Source organism: Chlorocebus sabaeus, chromosome 10 (genome assembly GCF_047675955.1).
Source record: "Chlorocebus sabaeus isolate Y175 chromosome 10, mChlSab1.0.hap1, whole genome shotgun sequence".
Lineage (NCBI taxonomy): Eukaryota > Metazoa > Chordata > Mammalia > Primates > Cercopithecidae > Chlorocebus > Chlorocebus sabaeus.
The window spans coordinates 32,313,949-32,332,426 of NC_132913.1; the positions used below are offsets into that span (position 1 = coordinate 32,313,949).

The window sequence follows — 18,478 nt, forward strand, 5'->3', positions numbered from 1 at the left end:
ATTATGCTTAAGAATTTTGCTCCAGATATGTCTTCTTAGGGTGTCAATGTTGGTTGAGCTGATTTAACCATCACTCTTTGTGGAATCCAACTCATAATTATAGAAGACAGAGTAGAAAGCTTTATTGTGAAAGATGGCAGATCCTTAGTTTGACAATTTACTTATTTGCTTATTTAAAATAGATTTTTATAATTTTAACAAATATATGGAAATATTAGTGAGTATCCTAAAATATAGAGAATAAAATAAAAATGTATTCCTATTAACTATAGGTGACAACATTACTGATGTTTAAGTTTTTTCTATATTTTTAAAAAACTGTACCTATATATTAATTGGCACTTCATTTTCCTATAAAATTGCATAATCCTCTACATATAGTTTTCCTTTCTGCTCTTTTGCACTTAACATTATACTTTGCATGGATTTCATGCTATTAAACATTCTTAAAAACATGTTTTTCAGAGGTTACACATTATTCTGTTATATGATAATCCATAATTTATTAAATCATTTTATATGTTGGGTAGTAGTGATGACTCCAAATTTCTACTATTATAAATGATTATTCAGCCAACAACATTATACATAAAATTTTACACACATTTCTTATAATTTATTTTAGAAGTTTTTTTTTTCCAATGTAATTCTCAGATCAAAATATATGGTCAATTTTAAGATTTATGCTACATATTGACAAATTGCTGTCCAGGAACATTTGTTCATTGCAAGATTTTATAGCAAGTATTAGTGTGTGTGCATTTTAAGCCTTTTTTCTAGTCTGTTTTCTTTGCTTTTTTCTTCTTGGGACTTTGATGTTTTATAAGATTTGTTTTTGTGTTCCAGTGATTAGCTTTAAAATTATACCTCATTGTAAGACCCTTCGTCCCCTGTTCTTTTAGATGACATAGCATGTACATATTTATTATATGCATTACTATGGATGCTCTGTTGTCCATTGATTCCTAAAAAGCGATCCTAAAACTTAGTGGCATAAAACAACAATATTTTGTTATATCTCACAAAATTTAGGAGTACGAATTCAGGTAGGGCTCAGCTGGGCAATTCTTCTGCTCCACATTTCATTAACTGGTATCACTTGTTGGTATTCAGCTGCTGGCTTGGCTGGTCTGAAGGTTTCAAAATAGTTTAATTTGTATGTTGGTGGCTTGGTGGAGATGGGCCAAGAAGTTAAGCTCAGCTGGGACCCTCTTCCTTCCCTTGTGGTCTCAGGGCCTTACCAGGTGGTATCTTCAGTAGGGTATTCAGCCTTACCATATGGCAGCTCATGGCTCAAATAGGGGTATTACAAGGAGACTGGGTGAGCTCTGAGGGGCTTCTTATGACCTAGCCTCAGCCTCAGAAGTAGTTGAATTTACTTGCATTTGATTCAGTAAGGAAGCCACTAGGGTCAGCCTTGACTTAAGTGGAGGGGAATTATACTTGAAAGAGAAGGCTAGAAAATAATCTGTGGCTATCTTTAATCTACACCTTCCATCTTCTGGCCATGAATTGTTTACTTTCTCTAACATATAAAATACTTTCATTTCCTCCCACGGTCTGCAAAAGTTTCATTCTCTTATGGCATCAGCCGGCAGTCCAGAATTTTGTCGACTAAATGAGGTCCATGTACTCTGTGCACTCTTACTTTTCCCTGCCACAATGTGCAGGGGTGGGATAGAGATAGAGTCATTACAACAAATAATTCAGTTGACTAAGGTTCACAGCAATTTCTGAAATCCAGCATGGTTTAGGGGCTTGTTTGGCTCCCTAAAAATGATTCTCCATGAGTCTTGGCTATACCCTCTGGGTTCCTGATTCTTCCGTTTGAGTTATCCTTTCTTTTCAAGTAGAAATTACCAATATTTGCCTCTACATATTAATAGCTTTCTCAACCAGCTGTGTATCTGTAGAAGTTTTAAGGTTCAAAGCCCTCTTATTTTGTACAATTTCTGTCCATTTTAGTCCAACCCAATGTAATTACAAAGTTTTTTATTTCTTTTCTTTTTTAATTTTATTTTATTTTTTATGTTTTTGAAACAGGGTCTTGCCATATTGCCGAAACTGGTCTTGAACTTGTGGCCTCAAGCAATTCTCCCACCTCAGCTTCCTGAGTAGCCAGGATTACAGGCATGAGCCCCTGTTCCTGACTCAGTTTTTGGTTTCTTATTTATCAATTAGTACTATACTTCATTAGAGAAAAGCCATGTCTACAAATCTCTTTGAGATTAACTCTGTATCTTAGGCTCCCTATGAGATTGCTGAGTGAAAACACCCTAAAAACTCTTAGAGACTTCACTGTCTGCTGATGAACGTTTTCTTAGTATGAACCCCTCCTGTAGCCCATGCTTCCCTCAACCTAATCCACTCCGTCAGTGCTTTTACATTCATTCCCATGCTCTGTAGCGTCTTCATGGCCATTATCACCAAAGAATACATAGTTCCTATATAGAAGGTGTACAGTTTTTTCTGGCACTTGCTAAGATTTCCTACCACCAGTTATACCCCCCAATACGTCACCCCATTTTTCATAGTCTACTGCTGCTTCTGTTGCCTCTTTCCACAGGGATTTCTGAAAGGCTTTGTTAGCCTCAGCTGCTTTAATCAACACTTACACAATTTGAAATTTGTCTTGCAATTTCACTGGAAATGGAGTTCATGAATTTTGCTGTTGCTGTTTTCCTTACTGCTTAGAGTCCAAGAGAGGAGAGAAAAATCAGATCTAACATGCTACCATCTTACTACCAGAATTAAAATGAAGTTATTTTAATATTCTTATGTTTTTTAAAAATGATACCTCTTAGGGGTGTGTGTCAGAATGATAAGGGGTAAAAAAGAACATTTTGAAACAGCCAATTTGATATTACCTTAATTTGTATGAACACAATTTATTGAGGCCACTTGGGTATCACAATTTTTATTAACAAGTAATATGTCAAATGAGACACCCCATCGTTCATTTCAGTAATGAGTTCAGATGGGGGTGAGAGTTAGAGATAAGATGAGAAAGTATATTGCATATATTAATGAGTAAAGTGGAAAGGAGGAAAAGGAGATTGGCTAAGAGGAGGAGAACAATGTCTAACAGCTAGTTTATAAGAAGTGTCCAAATGAACTGAAGTCAAAGCGACTAAATGGAGAAGGCTGTCTGAATGGACTTCTCAATGAATATGACATTAATCTCGGAGGAAAAGTCCACAGTGTATTTACATTGAAAGAAGCATGCATGTATTATAAAATCCAACATAAAAGTTAAACAAAGTTTTAAGTCAAAATAAAAGATTCTATGTGGAATTCTCTTCAACCTGATCACCTATCTTGCTCTCATTCAATTCTCAGGTTAAATGTCACCTGTTGAGGAAGGACTCTGAATTCCCAACCTGAAGTACCCCCTGAGTCTCCATCTCATTAGTCTATTTTATTCATAATAGCAACTTTCACTCCGTTTTCAGTTTATTTACTTTTCATTTTTATGATTCTTTGTTCCACTCATCCCAATCAATTATCAGCTCCATTACAATGATACCTTCCAGATCTTTTCAACGCTATGTTCTCTACATCTGGGCAGATCCTGGTGCCTAGTAGGACCACAATAACATTTTGTTTGTGAATAATAGAGATGTCATGGAAATTTCAGCCTGTCAGCAGCGTGCCACAGGGGTTTCCACTTGCAGCGATCTAGTCCTTCTTTTCTGCTCTTAGGCACGCTTAGATGCAGGTGGGACTTTGTTCCAACAAATTGGTTATTTATAGTATATAAGAAGCTAATGACTGTATAATTTTTCTGTTGCATTGGATCATCTCATCAGCACTCATGAATTTTTAGTTTGTAAGTTATGTATTTTGTTTCCGGTGTGGTCTAGTCATAGAGATAATTTTATCTCCTACTTTCCAAATGTTGTTTGTTTCTTATAAATGGTTTCACTGGCTGTTTAGTTAGTCAGGGCCTTCCTAACATTATTATGCAATGATGATGATGATGAGAATTCTTCCCTTGTTCCTAAATTTAATGAGACTATCTCTAGTAATTTCAAAATAAGGTGAGGTTGATGAATGATTTAAGAACTCTTTTATATCATGGTTAATGAGTAATGGGATTTCATTTTATCCAGTCAGATGTCTTCATAATAGTGCTGGTATTTGGTGATTTCACAACTATGTAACTGAGATAAATGCATAATTTCCTTATTTTCTTGTTATCCTTATCAAATTTTGATACCACATATTTAATTTTTAAAATTAAAAAACTAGCCAGGCGGGTTGTTGAAGCCTGTAATCCCAGCACTTTGAGGCTAAGTTGGGCAGATGGGTTGAGTCCAGGAGTCTGAGACCAACCTGGGAAACATGGCGAAACTCCATCTTTACCAAAAACACAAAAATTAGCTGGGCTTGGGGGCACATGCCTGCAACCCCAGCTACTTGGGAGGCTAAGGTAAGATCATTGATTGAGCTCAGGAGGTTGAGGCTGCAGTGTGCCATGATTGCGCCACTGCACTCCAGCCTGGGCAACAAAGAACCACCCTGTCTCAAAGAATAAATTAGTAAAATATTAATTTAATTTAATTTAAAAACTACTGTTTATTATTTTTAGATACTAGAATAAGTAATATAAGGCTGGAAATTTTGTTCTTTGAAAACTTAAAAACAAAACTCATTAGTTAAAATACCATTTTGGCTTTAGAGCCATGTTTGGAGATAATTTTTTTGTAACACATCCAATTAATTCAATATTTACTTGTATATATGGATTGCCTAAACTTGGTACAATTGATAAATGTATATTTTATCAGGAAATTGCCCAATTCATCCAACTTAGCAAACTAATTAGAATTAGGCATTTTAATCTTCTGTGACCATCTTTATCAAATGATTTTGTTAAAAATAGTGTAGTTGTTAGGAGCACAGGTTTTGGAGTAAAGGTGAGAGGATTATTCTTTGAAATTCCATCACTGATACATAAGAAGCTTTGCTATAATAGCAAGTGAAACCCCCAACTTCAGTGACCACATTTATAAAAAGAACAGAAATAAACACTTTAGAGTTTTGTTTTAAGGATTAACTGAAGTAATAGGCGAAGCTTAAGTATAGTGTCTCCTACAGAAAAAGTACACAATACATCACAGGTATTTATCATTATAATTTCAATCATTGTTTCTCTCTGGATTTTATTTGCAGGAAATTTTTCTCTTCTTTTATAATTCTTGAATTTATTTAATATTTCTATTATCTTTTTCTTTTATAATAAATCATTTTCTGCTTTTATCTTCACTATTATCTTCTACTTCTCTTAAGTGTGTTTTCTTTTTCTAACTTCTTGAGTTGAACTCTTGGTTTATTTTCAATTTTTTTCTTATTTAATTGTAAAAATATTACAAGGCTGTGATTTTGTCTCTTCATACCACCTTGGCTGCATCTCATGAAAGTTAAAATGTAATATACTAATTTTCATTATTTTCTAAATTATCTTTAACTGTTAACTTTTATTTATTTATTTTTTTTGGTCTGAACAAAGTTATTTAGAAAAATTATAGCAACTTTTCTAATGGTTAGAGTTTTTGCTTGTTTTGTTTCTTTAGCCTTTTATTATTATTTCTTATATTATTTTATGTTAGTCAGACAATGTACCCTACATAATTTCTGCTTTGCGATATACTAAAATATTTTCTGAAACTGTACATGCCTATTTTTTTCTGCATGTTTTATAAATATGATATATTCTATATTCTTTGTAGAGTTTATAGTGAAAGTATAGTTTTTAATTTAAGTTTAGTTTTTCTATTTATTTTTATTTTTTTTTCTTGAGACAGGGTCTTCCTCTGACACCCAGCCTGGAGTGTGCAGCGGCATGACCGTGGCTCACAGCAGCTTCAACCTCTCAGGATTAGGTAATCCTCTTACGTTGGCCTCCCAGGTTGCTGGGACTACAGGTGTGCATTATCGTGCTCAACTAATGTTTTGCATTTTTTGTAGATATAGGATTTTGCCATGTTGTTTGGCTGCTCTCAAACTCCTGGGTGCAAGCAATCCATTTACCTTGGTCTCCGAAAGTGCTGAGATTACAGGCATGAGCCACTGCACCCAGTTGAAAGTATATTTGTTAATTTAACTATATTAGTTAATTTTCAAACGGTCTCTATTTTTGTCTTGATCTACTAGAGGCATCAATGACAGAGAACAGTGTTAGTCCTCTATAGAAACTGTTTCTGTACATTTTTAACGTTATGTATTTGATTCCATTTTGTTAGCCTGTAAAGATTTGTGGTGACCTTTTACTTTATTTGAAAGTATACTTTTTCTGTATAAATGGCTTTTTGTAATTAGATTGCTCTCCCTGCAATATGCTTTTGGTTTAAATTAATATTTTCATCTCTACAATTGAACATATGGACAACTTTTTCTGGGTAAAAATAAAAGATATCTGAAGAGACTGGAAAGATCAAAGTCCATCATGATATATTTAGTGCAGGGTAACTGCCCTTGTTCTCTTCTGAAGGGAACATCTTTGCCTAAAGAATTTTCTCCTGACGTGCAGGTGATAACATGCAACATTAGCATGAAAAGTTGTGAGAAGGAAGGATTTGCTCTTGACTAGTTAAGAAAGAGGCTTAACAATTCACAAATTTCTTATGAGATTAGACTTTAATACCTAATAATCACCTTTGTCAATGAACATATATTTGGCACTGTGGGAAATAATTGCAATTTATGGAAATGTTTTGAACCAAGGAAAGAAAAATAAAAAAGATTGCTAATCAGAGAATGGTAATATGAAGTCGACTCCCTGTGCTGGAGGGAAGAGGAATCTTGACCTGCTCATCCTCTGGTCTTTCTCTCAGACAAGACTTTGCTTCCTAAAGTCATACTTCATCATCACCATTCAAATTCTTTTTACATAACACTTTAAAAGAGAGACTGCAGTTCATCCCACTAAACTGTGGAGAAAAGATACCTTTTCACAACTATCATTTTTAGATATCTAACTACATTTACGAATCCTTGCTTAATGCTGTTTTATTTGTTCCTGTCTTCTTTTTCCAGTCACAGATGGTAGAGGACAGGACTCGAGTTTAGTTTGCTGTGTAGTAGGCTTAGCACAGAAACATGCTGTAAAGTCTATCATGACGTGTTGCTATCTCCTTTTACAAATATTATCCTTCTGTAACTCCTCTCACTTTTCCCCCCAAAATGAGCAGAATAATTGATGGTAGTCCAAGTGTTAGGTAAAAAGGTAACATATAAAGGACAGAGAAGTTTTCACTTTTCTTTTAAATCTTCAATTTTGGGCCAAAATTACTTAAAAACTGTATTTGACAGGGCCATAATATAAATACAGTTTGAAATATTTTCATAAAATGTGCAATTGCATAGTTAGTTGGGTGAGAAGGAGTAGCATACAGTTAGGTTAGATGTAAGTTGCTGTATCATCTCATCAAAGGATTCTAAGTAGCCTCTTTGTCTCAGTCTATCCATTAATTTTCAAATACATTTCAACCACTTCATAATCTACTGATTACTGAATGAGCTATTATCTATGTAGTCTGATTTTGGTGTGTGGGGGATGCACTTAAAAGAAAATTGTCTTGAACATGCAGTACCTGGTAGAGGTTTGAATAAAACAATGCCAAAATATACTGGCTCTATCTCAGGACATCCAGGATCCCTGAATAGTCTGTAATTAAGGAGGCGGTGGAGGAGTAGTGCTTGCATTATGTAAAGGAGGGATACATAATTGAATTAAGCAGTGGAGGAAGGGGAAGAAAACAAAGATCAAAGCCAAGTAACATCAGTTCCTGTTCTTGGCAATGACATTTATGATGAAAAAAATTCTTTGTTATTTTGCATATTATACCACTCTTCTTCAAATGGATACACCATTGCAAAATTTGTAATTTACACAAAGTTCCTTTGAGTATTTGAAAGTTAAAGGAAAGCTTTACCAGGTTTAGCTTTAGGAGGTCTAGAAATCTCTCCTAATACTTCCTGTGTGGGCCTTTATGTTGGAACATGAAAGCAGCTGACAATGTAAAGAGAAAGAAAACCCTTAAGAGTGAACATAGTTACTGGTGTCCCACACATAAACTGTGCAGTTGGGAGTAGCCTCAGGGGGCCATTTCCAGGGAAAGCCTCACCTGGAGAGGTCAGAACCTCAGAATTTTAAAAGCAAGGGGCATGCTTCATTACAATGTGGTCTGGAGGTGAGCAAACATCCCATCACTCTGTAGAGAGGCTGTTTCAAGGCTCACCCAAGTGCTCAGCATAAATACACGAGCAGGAGGCCCTTTAGAAGGAGTTCAGACAAGTTATATACTACCTGAATGTGAGCCAGGCCAAACTGCTCAGGCCTGAATTAAAAGGAAACAGTTTATAGGCTGTAGGGCCACTTACCAATCCATCTTTTTCACTGGGGAGAAAAAAAATCCCTTTTGCAGAGGTGATGAAAACCTGTATTAAAAGGTGACACAGAAAAAAAAAAAGAAAGAAAGGGCTAAGCCAATTGGTTGAGTATTTCAAGAAATGAGAAAAAAAGCCAATATGATTTTTAAACTATTTAAGTGGAAAGGGAAAAGTGGGAAGAATAATTATGATATATTCTATGATTAGTAATTCCAGGCCAAATAATAATGACAGCAAAGAACACTTAGAAAAATTTAAGAATTATGTTATTTTTAAGTAAACATCTGTTTTTATAATAGCTACATATATGAATGTGTTGATGAACCCTCTAAAATGGTGTGAGATCTGAGGTTTGTAAAATTCAAACACAGCCAATTAAGTAGGCCCATAGCTAAAGCCAATGCTCTTGAAAAGTCTAGGAAGGAGAAGTCTAGCCAAAGCACAATTTATGAATTGGTAATTGCCCTGTTCTATTATGGATATTAGTCTGTAAATGACCTTTGACATACTTCAAGCTCCCTTATACACAAAAGCCCATGGGCACTTGCAGATACATGCACACTTCAATGTAGATCATAAATGTTTATCATCATTGCCCATTATAGATTGAAAATAGAATGCACAGTAATACACATACAGTATCATATTAGTGGTCTTTGAAAAGCACCCATATAGGACATATCTTATTCTTTTGCATTAATATAAAACATATAAGAGGAATTACTACATGGTTCTGTGACCAGAAGGGATGGAAATGTGTTACCCCCATCCCCCTATAAGATAGGACTTGTTGACTCAATTGCTGGAAGACAGTCTCCATTAGTCAGCTCCTCCAGGGTTTCCAAAGTTTATGTGAGCTGCATGTTCCAAGACATGTTCTTGCCCCACCCCACTCCTTGCCCTGATACAATGATTGATTGAGGTGGATGTAAATATTCCTCGTATTCTGCCTAAGGCAGGAGAACTCTGAAGGGCTTTATATGCACCTGAGCTTTTGGCCAAGGTTTTATTAGACCTCCATGGTTGTTCAATTTCTTCCTCTGACCAATTCTACCTCTTATTCTGACATACTTGACTTGCCAAAATCATTCTTAGTACCTTCTTCCAAGAAACCTGGAATATGGTCCTGGAAATAGGACACTTCAGTGAGTGTTTTGTGCATCGACCTTATTTTAGAAGTTGGGCAATCAAATTACAAAAGGAAGACAACCTGCTGAGGCTGAATAGTGAATGACACATTAGATATCAGGGCTATTTTCTGGTCTTTTGATTACCACTCTATTCTTTTGATTATGAGACTTATCAGGGATATTTGATGAGAATACATAACATTGTAAGTTGTATTCTACTACCAAGTGAAAATCTAGGCTAACAAGTAACTATAGTTGCATATTAAAATTATAAATAGGGTGACTAATAAACTAGAACATAGGTGCATATTAAATAACTGAAGTCACCATTGGCTTTACCTTTCTCTACATTTTTAGGTAGAATTATGTAGCTAGAAGGGATCTTGGAGAACATGTAATTCAAGTCTTTCAATGGTACACAAGCAGAACCCGAAACTTCATGATCTCAGAGTTAAACATGAAAAGTAAACAAGATACTTTGAGAAGAAGTAGATAAACCCAAAGACAGTCAATGCATTACCTGTTATTTGGGGGGTAGGTATGGAGTTAAGGACAATACAAGGTATTACCTTCAGGTAGGTTCATCAGTTTTTTAGATAACCATTGAATAATAATACACATTTACTTCCCTTAACATGGAAAAAGGGCAGATGAAACTATATGACTTGTCCTGTTGTTATCTTAGTTTCATGTATTTCAAACCTTTAAATTGAGTCAAATACAATCATTTATGTCATGGATGTTTATTTAGTATCCAGTATGTGCTAGGAAATGTTCTAGGTGCTGGGGATACAGTGGTAAGTAAACTCCCAAAGTCTCTGACCTCATGGAGCTTATATTCTGATAGAAGATGTATGATAATTAACTAAGCAAGTAAGTAAATAAATGTAGCTCATATATATTAAACTGTCAAGTATGATTTAACAATAAAAATGAAGTAAAGTAAAAGGATAGTATATTAGTAAAGGTTCTCTAGAGAAGCAGAACCAATAGGAAATGTAAATAGATGGATGGAAGGATAGGTGGATGGATGGATAGATAGATGATAGATAGATAGATGGATGAATGTACAAACACAGATATATAGAAAGACATGTATTATGAATGAAGGATTAGCACAGAAGCCTATAGAGGCAGAGAAGTCCTATGATCTACTGTCTGCAAGCTGGAGGCCCAGGAAAGCCAGTGGTGCAGTTCCAGTTCAAGCCTAGAGGCCTGAGAACCAAGAGAGCCAAGAGATATAGGTTGCAGTCTAAATTCAAAGGCCTGAAAACTGGGGGCCAATGATGTAAGTTGCAGTTAGGTTCTGAAGGCCCAAGAACCAAGGTTGCTAATATCCAAGTGCAGAAGGAAATGGATGTCTCAGTTTGAGCAAAGAGTATAAATTTGTCTTCTCTCCACTTTTTTGTTCTACTGGGGCCCTCCACAGATTGGATGATGCCCATAACCATTGGTGAGGGTGATCTTCCTTACTCAGTTTACCAAATCAAAGGCCACTCTCTTTAGGAAACACCCTCAAAGACACACTCAGAATTAATGTTTTTTGAGCTTCTTGGCATCCCTTAGATCACTCATGTTGACACATGCAATTTACCATTACAGCTGGGTATGATGGCTCACACCTGTAATCCCAGCACTTTGGGAGGCCAAGGCAGGAGGCTTGCTGAAACCCAGGAAGTTGAGGCTGCAATGAACCAGGATCATGCCAAGGCATTCCAGCCTGAGTGACAGAGCAAGACTCTGTCTCCACCTCCAAAAAAATACTTAACCATTACAGACATTGACATGGCAGAATATTCTAGGTGGGATTGTAAAAGTTATATTCTAGAAGGTTAAATTTGGGTAGGAAGGTGGTTGAAGAAAGAAAGTGAGCCATGCAAATATCTGGAATACAAGTATTCCAAACAGAGAGTAAAAGCCCAGATATGGGAAGGGCTTTGGGGTACAAAGGAATATGAAGGCAAAGGTTGTTGGAGTGCAGTGAATTAGTTGAAGTATGATAGGAAATTAAGTTAGAGTGGTTGTCACAGCCTAAATCTCATGAGGACTTAGAAGCCATGATAAGGATTTTGAATTTTATTCTAAGTATAATGGGAAGGCATTGGAAGGTTGAGGGTAGGAACATGATATATCTTTCAGAAAGGTCACAGACAACTGTTTGGAGGCCAAATTATAGAGAGGAAAAATATCACAGAAGCAAGTAGTATGAGGAGTACTGAGAGACCATTGCAGTAGTACAGAAAAATGATGGTACTGGCTTTGCTTATGGTAACAGTCTTGGAAATGATACATTGTTAATTTTAAATATGTTTTGATTAGGAGCTGACAGTTTTGCTGTTGATTCAGATTTGGGGTGTGAGAGAAGGAGAGCAGTCAATGATGACTCGCAGGTTTTTTTTCTGAGCAACTGAGTAGATGCTGGTTCATTTACTTAGATGGCGGTCACTATGGGAAGAAATAAATTGGTGCCACAAGTAAGCATTGAACTATTGCCAATGGTTCATCTGTGGCATGATTAGGTTTTCAGATCTCTTCTGACCCAGTTATGGCTCTGCTTTTGGTTCTTAGTGCTCCACCATTTAGTTGGGGTCAAAACAGGTACAAAACAATCTGACATGCTAGAGTGCCAAAAGACAGAGGAAAAAAAAGGAGAACTGGAAAGCATAAGATTGTAGGATAGAGAAGCAATGATTATGGCATTTTGTTTTTTGTTTTTTGTTTTTTGTTTTTTTCTGGAATAGTTGCAACAAAGCATACGAGATGTTCTGCCCTTCTATAAGGAATGTAGAAAATATAATACAAGGTTTCTTTTAAATTCTATAATGTTCCCCATTTTTATTGATATTTTCCTAAAATGAAATAGAAATAAATAATGCAAATAACCTTTCTGATTGCAATTTTCATTTCTATTCCCCAATTTTCATTTCTATTCCCCACAGCTGTATAATATTCATTGGCAAAATAAACAAATATAAGAAAATTTTCTGATTACCCTGTTCGCCTCACAGCATTTCCCTGCTGTCTTTGGTAAAGGACTGCTTTACGGCTTCATGTATGTTTGTGAAAAGGAATGTTGGTTGCAAGTATTTGAAAGATTGTGTGTTTACATTTAAGTTTCTTTCGAAATTTCAGTCACACTACTTAAATTAGTTTGTCTCAAAAAATACTCATAAGGTCACAGATATTACCTCAGCTAAGATCCTCTGAGAATTTGAAGCTTCACCGGGACTCAATGCCAAAAGAGTAATATTTGAATAGTTGATATTGACTAATTCTACTACCTACCATACCATCTCTCATGCAACCAGCAACAAATTCCTAAAAAAATACATTCTTTGTCAGTTCTGCCAATATGAATATGCATTTGCCTTAGGAAAGTTTTGCCAAAAGCAGGACATGTTGGTGAGAAGCCCTTATCAAAATCATCATCCCATTATTATAAAGATTATCATCATCACATTATCATTGTCATCGTCATTATCTTGGGGTGGGAGGCAAGAAAAGCTTGTGATAAGATGATACATTTGTTAGACACACAGAGTGTTTCTAATCTCTTTTCCACACGTCTCATAGACTCTGTGCCTTGAGATCTTTTAATATGCATGTTCAGAGACTAGTGGTTATAATAAAGCGAAGCTTAATTGATGTGCTGCAGTAATATGTAGCTCCAACTAACTCTTATAAAGTGACAACCCGTCTACAGAGAAAAATTCCAATCCTTAATTATTATTAATATAGCTATCTACGTGATGTAGCTCTGAAGCCATTTCAATGGGCATCACATTTTCAATATAGGTCAATTAATTTCATATTAATTGCTGTTATTATGTTGCCCCAATTGACCTAGTTCATATTTGCAAGGCTCCAATGTAGAGGAGAAAAAGACAACAAAGCAAACCTTCCTTTTAAGCTGCTGTAATGTCCCATCTTTCTGGAATAACATTCAGAGTAAGGATTTTGCATGAAAGGGCTTCAGGAAGTTACAAAACTCCTTTACATGGCCTGTTGGATCTGTGTACAATTTCTAGCATTACCCAGAATAAATACCAGGAGACTGGTGTGGTTTATACAAGAGTTTATAGAGAAAAAAAAAATCCACCCACCAGCTCCCATGCTGAGGATTACAACCAGGTCCCTGCTGCCAAGTTCTGTGTTTAGGTAAAGCATGAGAAAATCTGCCATTTTTTTAAAGTCACAAAAGGGTTTCTATAGTATGGAGCGGTAAGAAGCTGACAGCTTTTTATGCATAAAAGGCAGCTGTTCCTTCTCAGGTAATATTATTAATAAACCCTAAGGTAATGTTTGCTCTGAAATATGTCTAATTGAAATAATTTACTCTGACCCTTGGAGGATTATGAAACTGTTTTCATCATGTTCACACACAGCAAAATAATTATGAGATGCCATATGGAAAAGCCATCATGTGGTAGATGTCTTTCTGAATCTATATTTTTGAAATGTTTCCCACAGATAAATCATATAGCTAATTTACAAAGTAGAGGTGAGCAGTCCCTTTTCCATGTGGAGATCTGATGTGAAATGTTTGCAGATCCAGAATATTAACAGGGGCGTTGACATCAGTAATTACTGTAGTTATGAGACATTTTTCACAAAGTATTATGAGAGCAATAGTTAGTTATACAGGGAGAAAAAAAGTATGAGACTTTTTACATCGTGTATGAAATATGTAGGTATCGACAGTCTCAGAAAACAGTGTGGGCACATTGGTGACTGAGGTGCTTTTTGCCTGTAGCATAAAATCTGTCTGGAAAGTTCCAGCAGTTTCCACTGAGATAGCACATTTGGCAAGATGAGGCTGAGTGTGGTATGTAAGGACTTTCGGGAAAACTTGTCAGCTTTCACAGGGAAAGGTCCAAGTGTTTATGGGAACTATGAAGTGGTGTTGGGTGGCTCTCAAAGGGATCTGTGGGGTCACTGGGGACAGGCGTTTGAAAGTTTTTTGATGGAAGCTCTTCTGAACTTATCAAAATGGTTAAAAGTCTGGCTGTGAGTCTCATGAGAGCAGACTTTCTTGTGAAATTTCTGGTATGGTACTTTCCTGCCGGGGTGAGAACATCTTAGGAGGACAGACGTTCTCATCATATTTTAATTCTTGGGATCTGTGTCCCTGCTAAACCCAGGAAATGGAGAATCACAGGAAACAGCATTACTTTTCAACCTCTGGGAAGTTAAGATCACATTTCTCTAGAGTTTCAACTGTTTAACTAAATCAACTTGCCTAACTTCCTGACCATCCCCCCTCCCACCACCATAAAAAAGGTGGGGCACAAGAAAAAAAAAGGGAAAGACAAAAAAGAGGATATTTGAAAAGTATAATTCACTTTTCCATAAGTTCCCAGTTTCTACAGACTTCCAGCAAGCAAGAAAATCAACAAGGTAGTAAATTACAGCTTGTTAACCCTGTTGTACTTAAAATACCTAGTCTGCTTTTTCTTACCTCTCCCTCAGGGGTATCAGAAGCCTCTTTGACCCTTAGTGTTGTCAGTTATGTGAGGGATCTCCAGCTGTCTATTATTGGATTTCAGAGAACTTGGTCACAGTTGCAGCAAATGAGCACTTTCTTCTTCTAACAGCTCTTTTGAGGCAGACACTGGGATGTGGATCATGAGTCCGGTCAGTCAGTGTCATCTCACAATTAGCTAATAGTTGGCACATGGAAATCCTAGTTCCAATCCCCTTGGGTCCTTGCGGGGGCCTCCCATTTGTTTACAGCCTCATTTTACTTCCATTCTCAGCATTCAATTATCCTTAAACTTTCAAAGAAAAACAAATTTACATAAAAGCTCGTGTAAGTGTATATGATCTACAAATATTTACAAGGTTATTTTAGAAATGCATGACAGAATTTTTTTTTTTTTTCAGTTTTCCAAAGTTGCAGTCTACCTTCCAAAACAGAACATGGGATTTAAAAAAGAAATAGTGAAATGAAAAACTGGAAACCTGACAAAACTATGAAACTGCTGCTATTTTCTAATATATTTCAGGTCAAATCCTTGTACTTCCCATTTTTAAACAACTGCCAAACCTTCGTTTTTGTATCTACTAGACATCTGTGCTATTGGTTAGCACTATTTCTAGCTATTGACTGTCCTAAAATAAAGGTAACATATTTTCTGTGATTTATAGTCTATCATTATTATAGTGCAGCCTCTGAATGCATGAACTAGAGATTTATTGCACACTCGTGTCTTTTACCAGACTCCTGTAATAGAGGAAAGGTAAAATGTCTTGGCTTGTTGAGGGCTCCCTTCTTCAAGTAGTTGTCTTTTTGGTGTGGGGCATGCAGCTTGATTAAACTACATCAAGAAGGTCATTGACCAAACGTTGTCTTTAATAGTTTCCCATAACGTGTATTCCTCACAGGGAGCTTTTCTCAGCTCAGGTTATTTCCATCAATGTTCTCAAACCAAAAGAATGGTCATTGCAGTAAACCGACAAATTCCCACATTTCATCCTTTATCTCACACATAAGTGATGACAGCATTTATATTTCTTCTGTGGTCTGGGCCAAGAACAACCAGATTAATGAGGGTATCTCTTTTTCATAAGTGCATTATACTCTCTCTTTGACCTTTTAAGCATGGGAAATTTTGGTTTTATAAGACTAATTAAGGAGGAGAGTTTCCCATCTCTATGCCACTCTACTTCTCTTCACATTTCCCCCCACAAATGGCCAGCCAACAATGAGGATGCATTCAGTAAACATACACACAGACATATACACTCTACACACACTTTCACATCAACTGGAATGTTGTGTCTATAGCAAAGGTATAAAGCAAAATTTGCTGTAGGATTGCTTTCTCATGTTATGTCACACTCCACAACACTTTTTGAAAGACACTATCACAAAAAGATAAACTATACAAGTATTCCAAGAAATATATTAGCTAACACTGAATGTATAAAATTTAGGAAAGATAATCTGACACCCAATTTCCTTTTCAGAAATATATTGGTGATGTTTTCATGTGTTCTTACCCATTATTGATTATTAATATTGTAGTTCCTGACTCCAGATTATATTTTTATATGTGAATGGCTGATAACTATGTGGTAATAGAAACATGAGAATGTGGCTAAATTCACAAAGCCAGAAACAAACTAGTGCTTCTTTCATATCCTTCATTCAGGCACCAAAGTGCTTGCAAATGTTTATTTTGGACTCAAGAATTTCATTATGAGGTCAGTATTTTCCTCCTATTTTTATTCCAATGAAATTTAGCCGATACTAAGGCAATGAATTGATCATGTCCTAAAACAGAATGGTGACAGAGGGCAGTTTCTCAAAGCATTGCTAAGTGCACTTGGCTGTTGAGTAATTAGGCTTCTCGTTGTTCTCAGAGCATCAGAACAAGCAAATGAGAGTTGCCTTAAGGTTTCCCTGTTTAGAACATCACTTATTTTTGCCATTTCAGAATCAGGTAAAATCCTTTCTGGTAAAACTTAAAACAGTCAGCCAAATTCTTTTATTCTATTAGAGTATCATTTAAATAAAAATATCCCTAGAAATTTCATTTTTCCTCATTTTTTTCTCCATTTGACAGGAACAGAAAAAGGAGCTGGTGTCTAACCACTTATAAGTTAATTGCAAATGAAAAAGAGGACTTAGAACTGAGGTATCAAGAAGGAGGCCGAGTCTTTTCCCAAATCTCTAGTTTCTACTAAGCATCTGTCAAATAGGGAAATCCCATTTTGCTATCCTACAGGGATCTCATAATGAACACATATAAAAGGAACTTTTAAAATTCTTATTTCCAAACTGTTTCTTCCTTTATCTGGTGCATTTCAATAAATTATGCCATTATCTATGCAGTTGCTTAAAATAAAAAAAAAAAAAAATTACAAGCATTCTCCTTGATTCCTCCTTTTCTTCAACACCTCAATATATATAGCACATCCTCTACTCTGTTTAAATCTCTTGGTACTACCTACTGCTAACACCCTAGCACCTCAATTTAAATCACCATTATCTTTCACCTAAACTACTGAAATAACTGTGATCAGTCAGAGTCTAATGAGAAAACAGAGTCAATGCTTGGGAGTATGTAAGAAGCCTAAAATGTATGACAAAGGAATTAGAAGAGCTGAAAAGCCAACCAAAGATGGTGTGCCAACCCACATAAGTGTTGCCATTCCTACACCTGGAGGACAGAGGGAGAATGTGGTATTACCAGAGCCTAGGAACCAGGGCCAGTCAACTGGAGGTGAAACCAGAGTGAGAGGGGCTATCTAGATCCCTGATTAGAATTAGAACCATGAGAAGATTAGGCCATTACTAGATATCCTACCAGAAGCAGCGGGAGGGTTGGAATGGGGGCTTGATTTATCCCTTCCTTCAGCCTAAACTCATACGTAGGGCTTCCCATTTACCCTACCTAGCTAGAAAGCAGTTGACAAAAAACCTTGGACATGTTTGTAAAAGCCAATTTCTGGCAAGCAGAATAAGAGTGAGAAATGAATCTGTGAGCAGTAAGGAAGTAGGAAGTAAGGAAGTAACACAGTCTACCCCTTTTTCTGTGCAGCATGCATTTTTGCTAACCATATATTATTTATTCCCGTGAAACAATGACTTCATTCTTCTACCTGATAAAATGCAACCCAAAGCACAAATGAAGATGCTGTCACACCTCTCCACAAAAGGGACACAAAAAGTCTCATCTTCACTATTCATTCTCAAAGTTGAAGGTGGTCAAGTGATACAATGTCCTCTTCATCAGTTCTAGATGCAGTTTCTCAGAGTGCAGTGATTTGTGAATTAAAATGAAAATCTATGCATCATGAACACTCCCTCATAGATAATATGAATAGAGAAAGAGGAAAGGGCAAAATAGAAATAATTTGTTAATATATACATAATAAAAGCAGGCAGAGCTAGCATCACCCTCATCTCTGTTTCTAATCATGAATGTGCTGCCTTCCTTCATTCTTTT

At 36.1% G+C, this 18,478-nt stretch overlaps 1 long non-coding RNA gene across 1 annotated transcript in view; it reads right to left on the reverse strand.

Annotated features, from left to right (window-relative positions):
* The window catches only part of LOC140712669 (uncharacterized), a 37,071-nt gene extending 21,749 nt beyond the window's left edge, over positions 1-15,322 (reverse strand). Inside the window, exons 1-2 of the long non-coding RNA XR_012094383.1 lie at positions 14,983-15,322; positions 8,386-8,442 (exon numbers count right to left, since the gene is read on the reverse strand). This is a non-coding gene — a long non-coding RNA (uncharacterized lncRNA). The remainder of the gene's footprint in view (positions 1-8,385; positions 8,443-14,982) is intronic.
* Between the last annotated feature and the right edge of the window lie 3,156 nt (positions 15,323-18,478).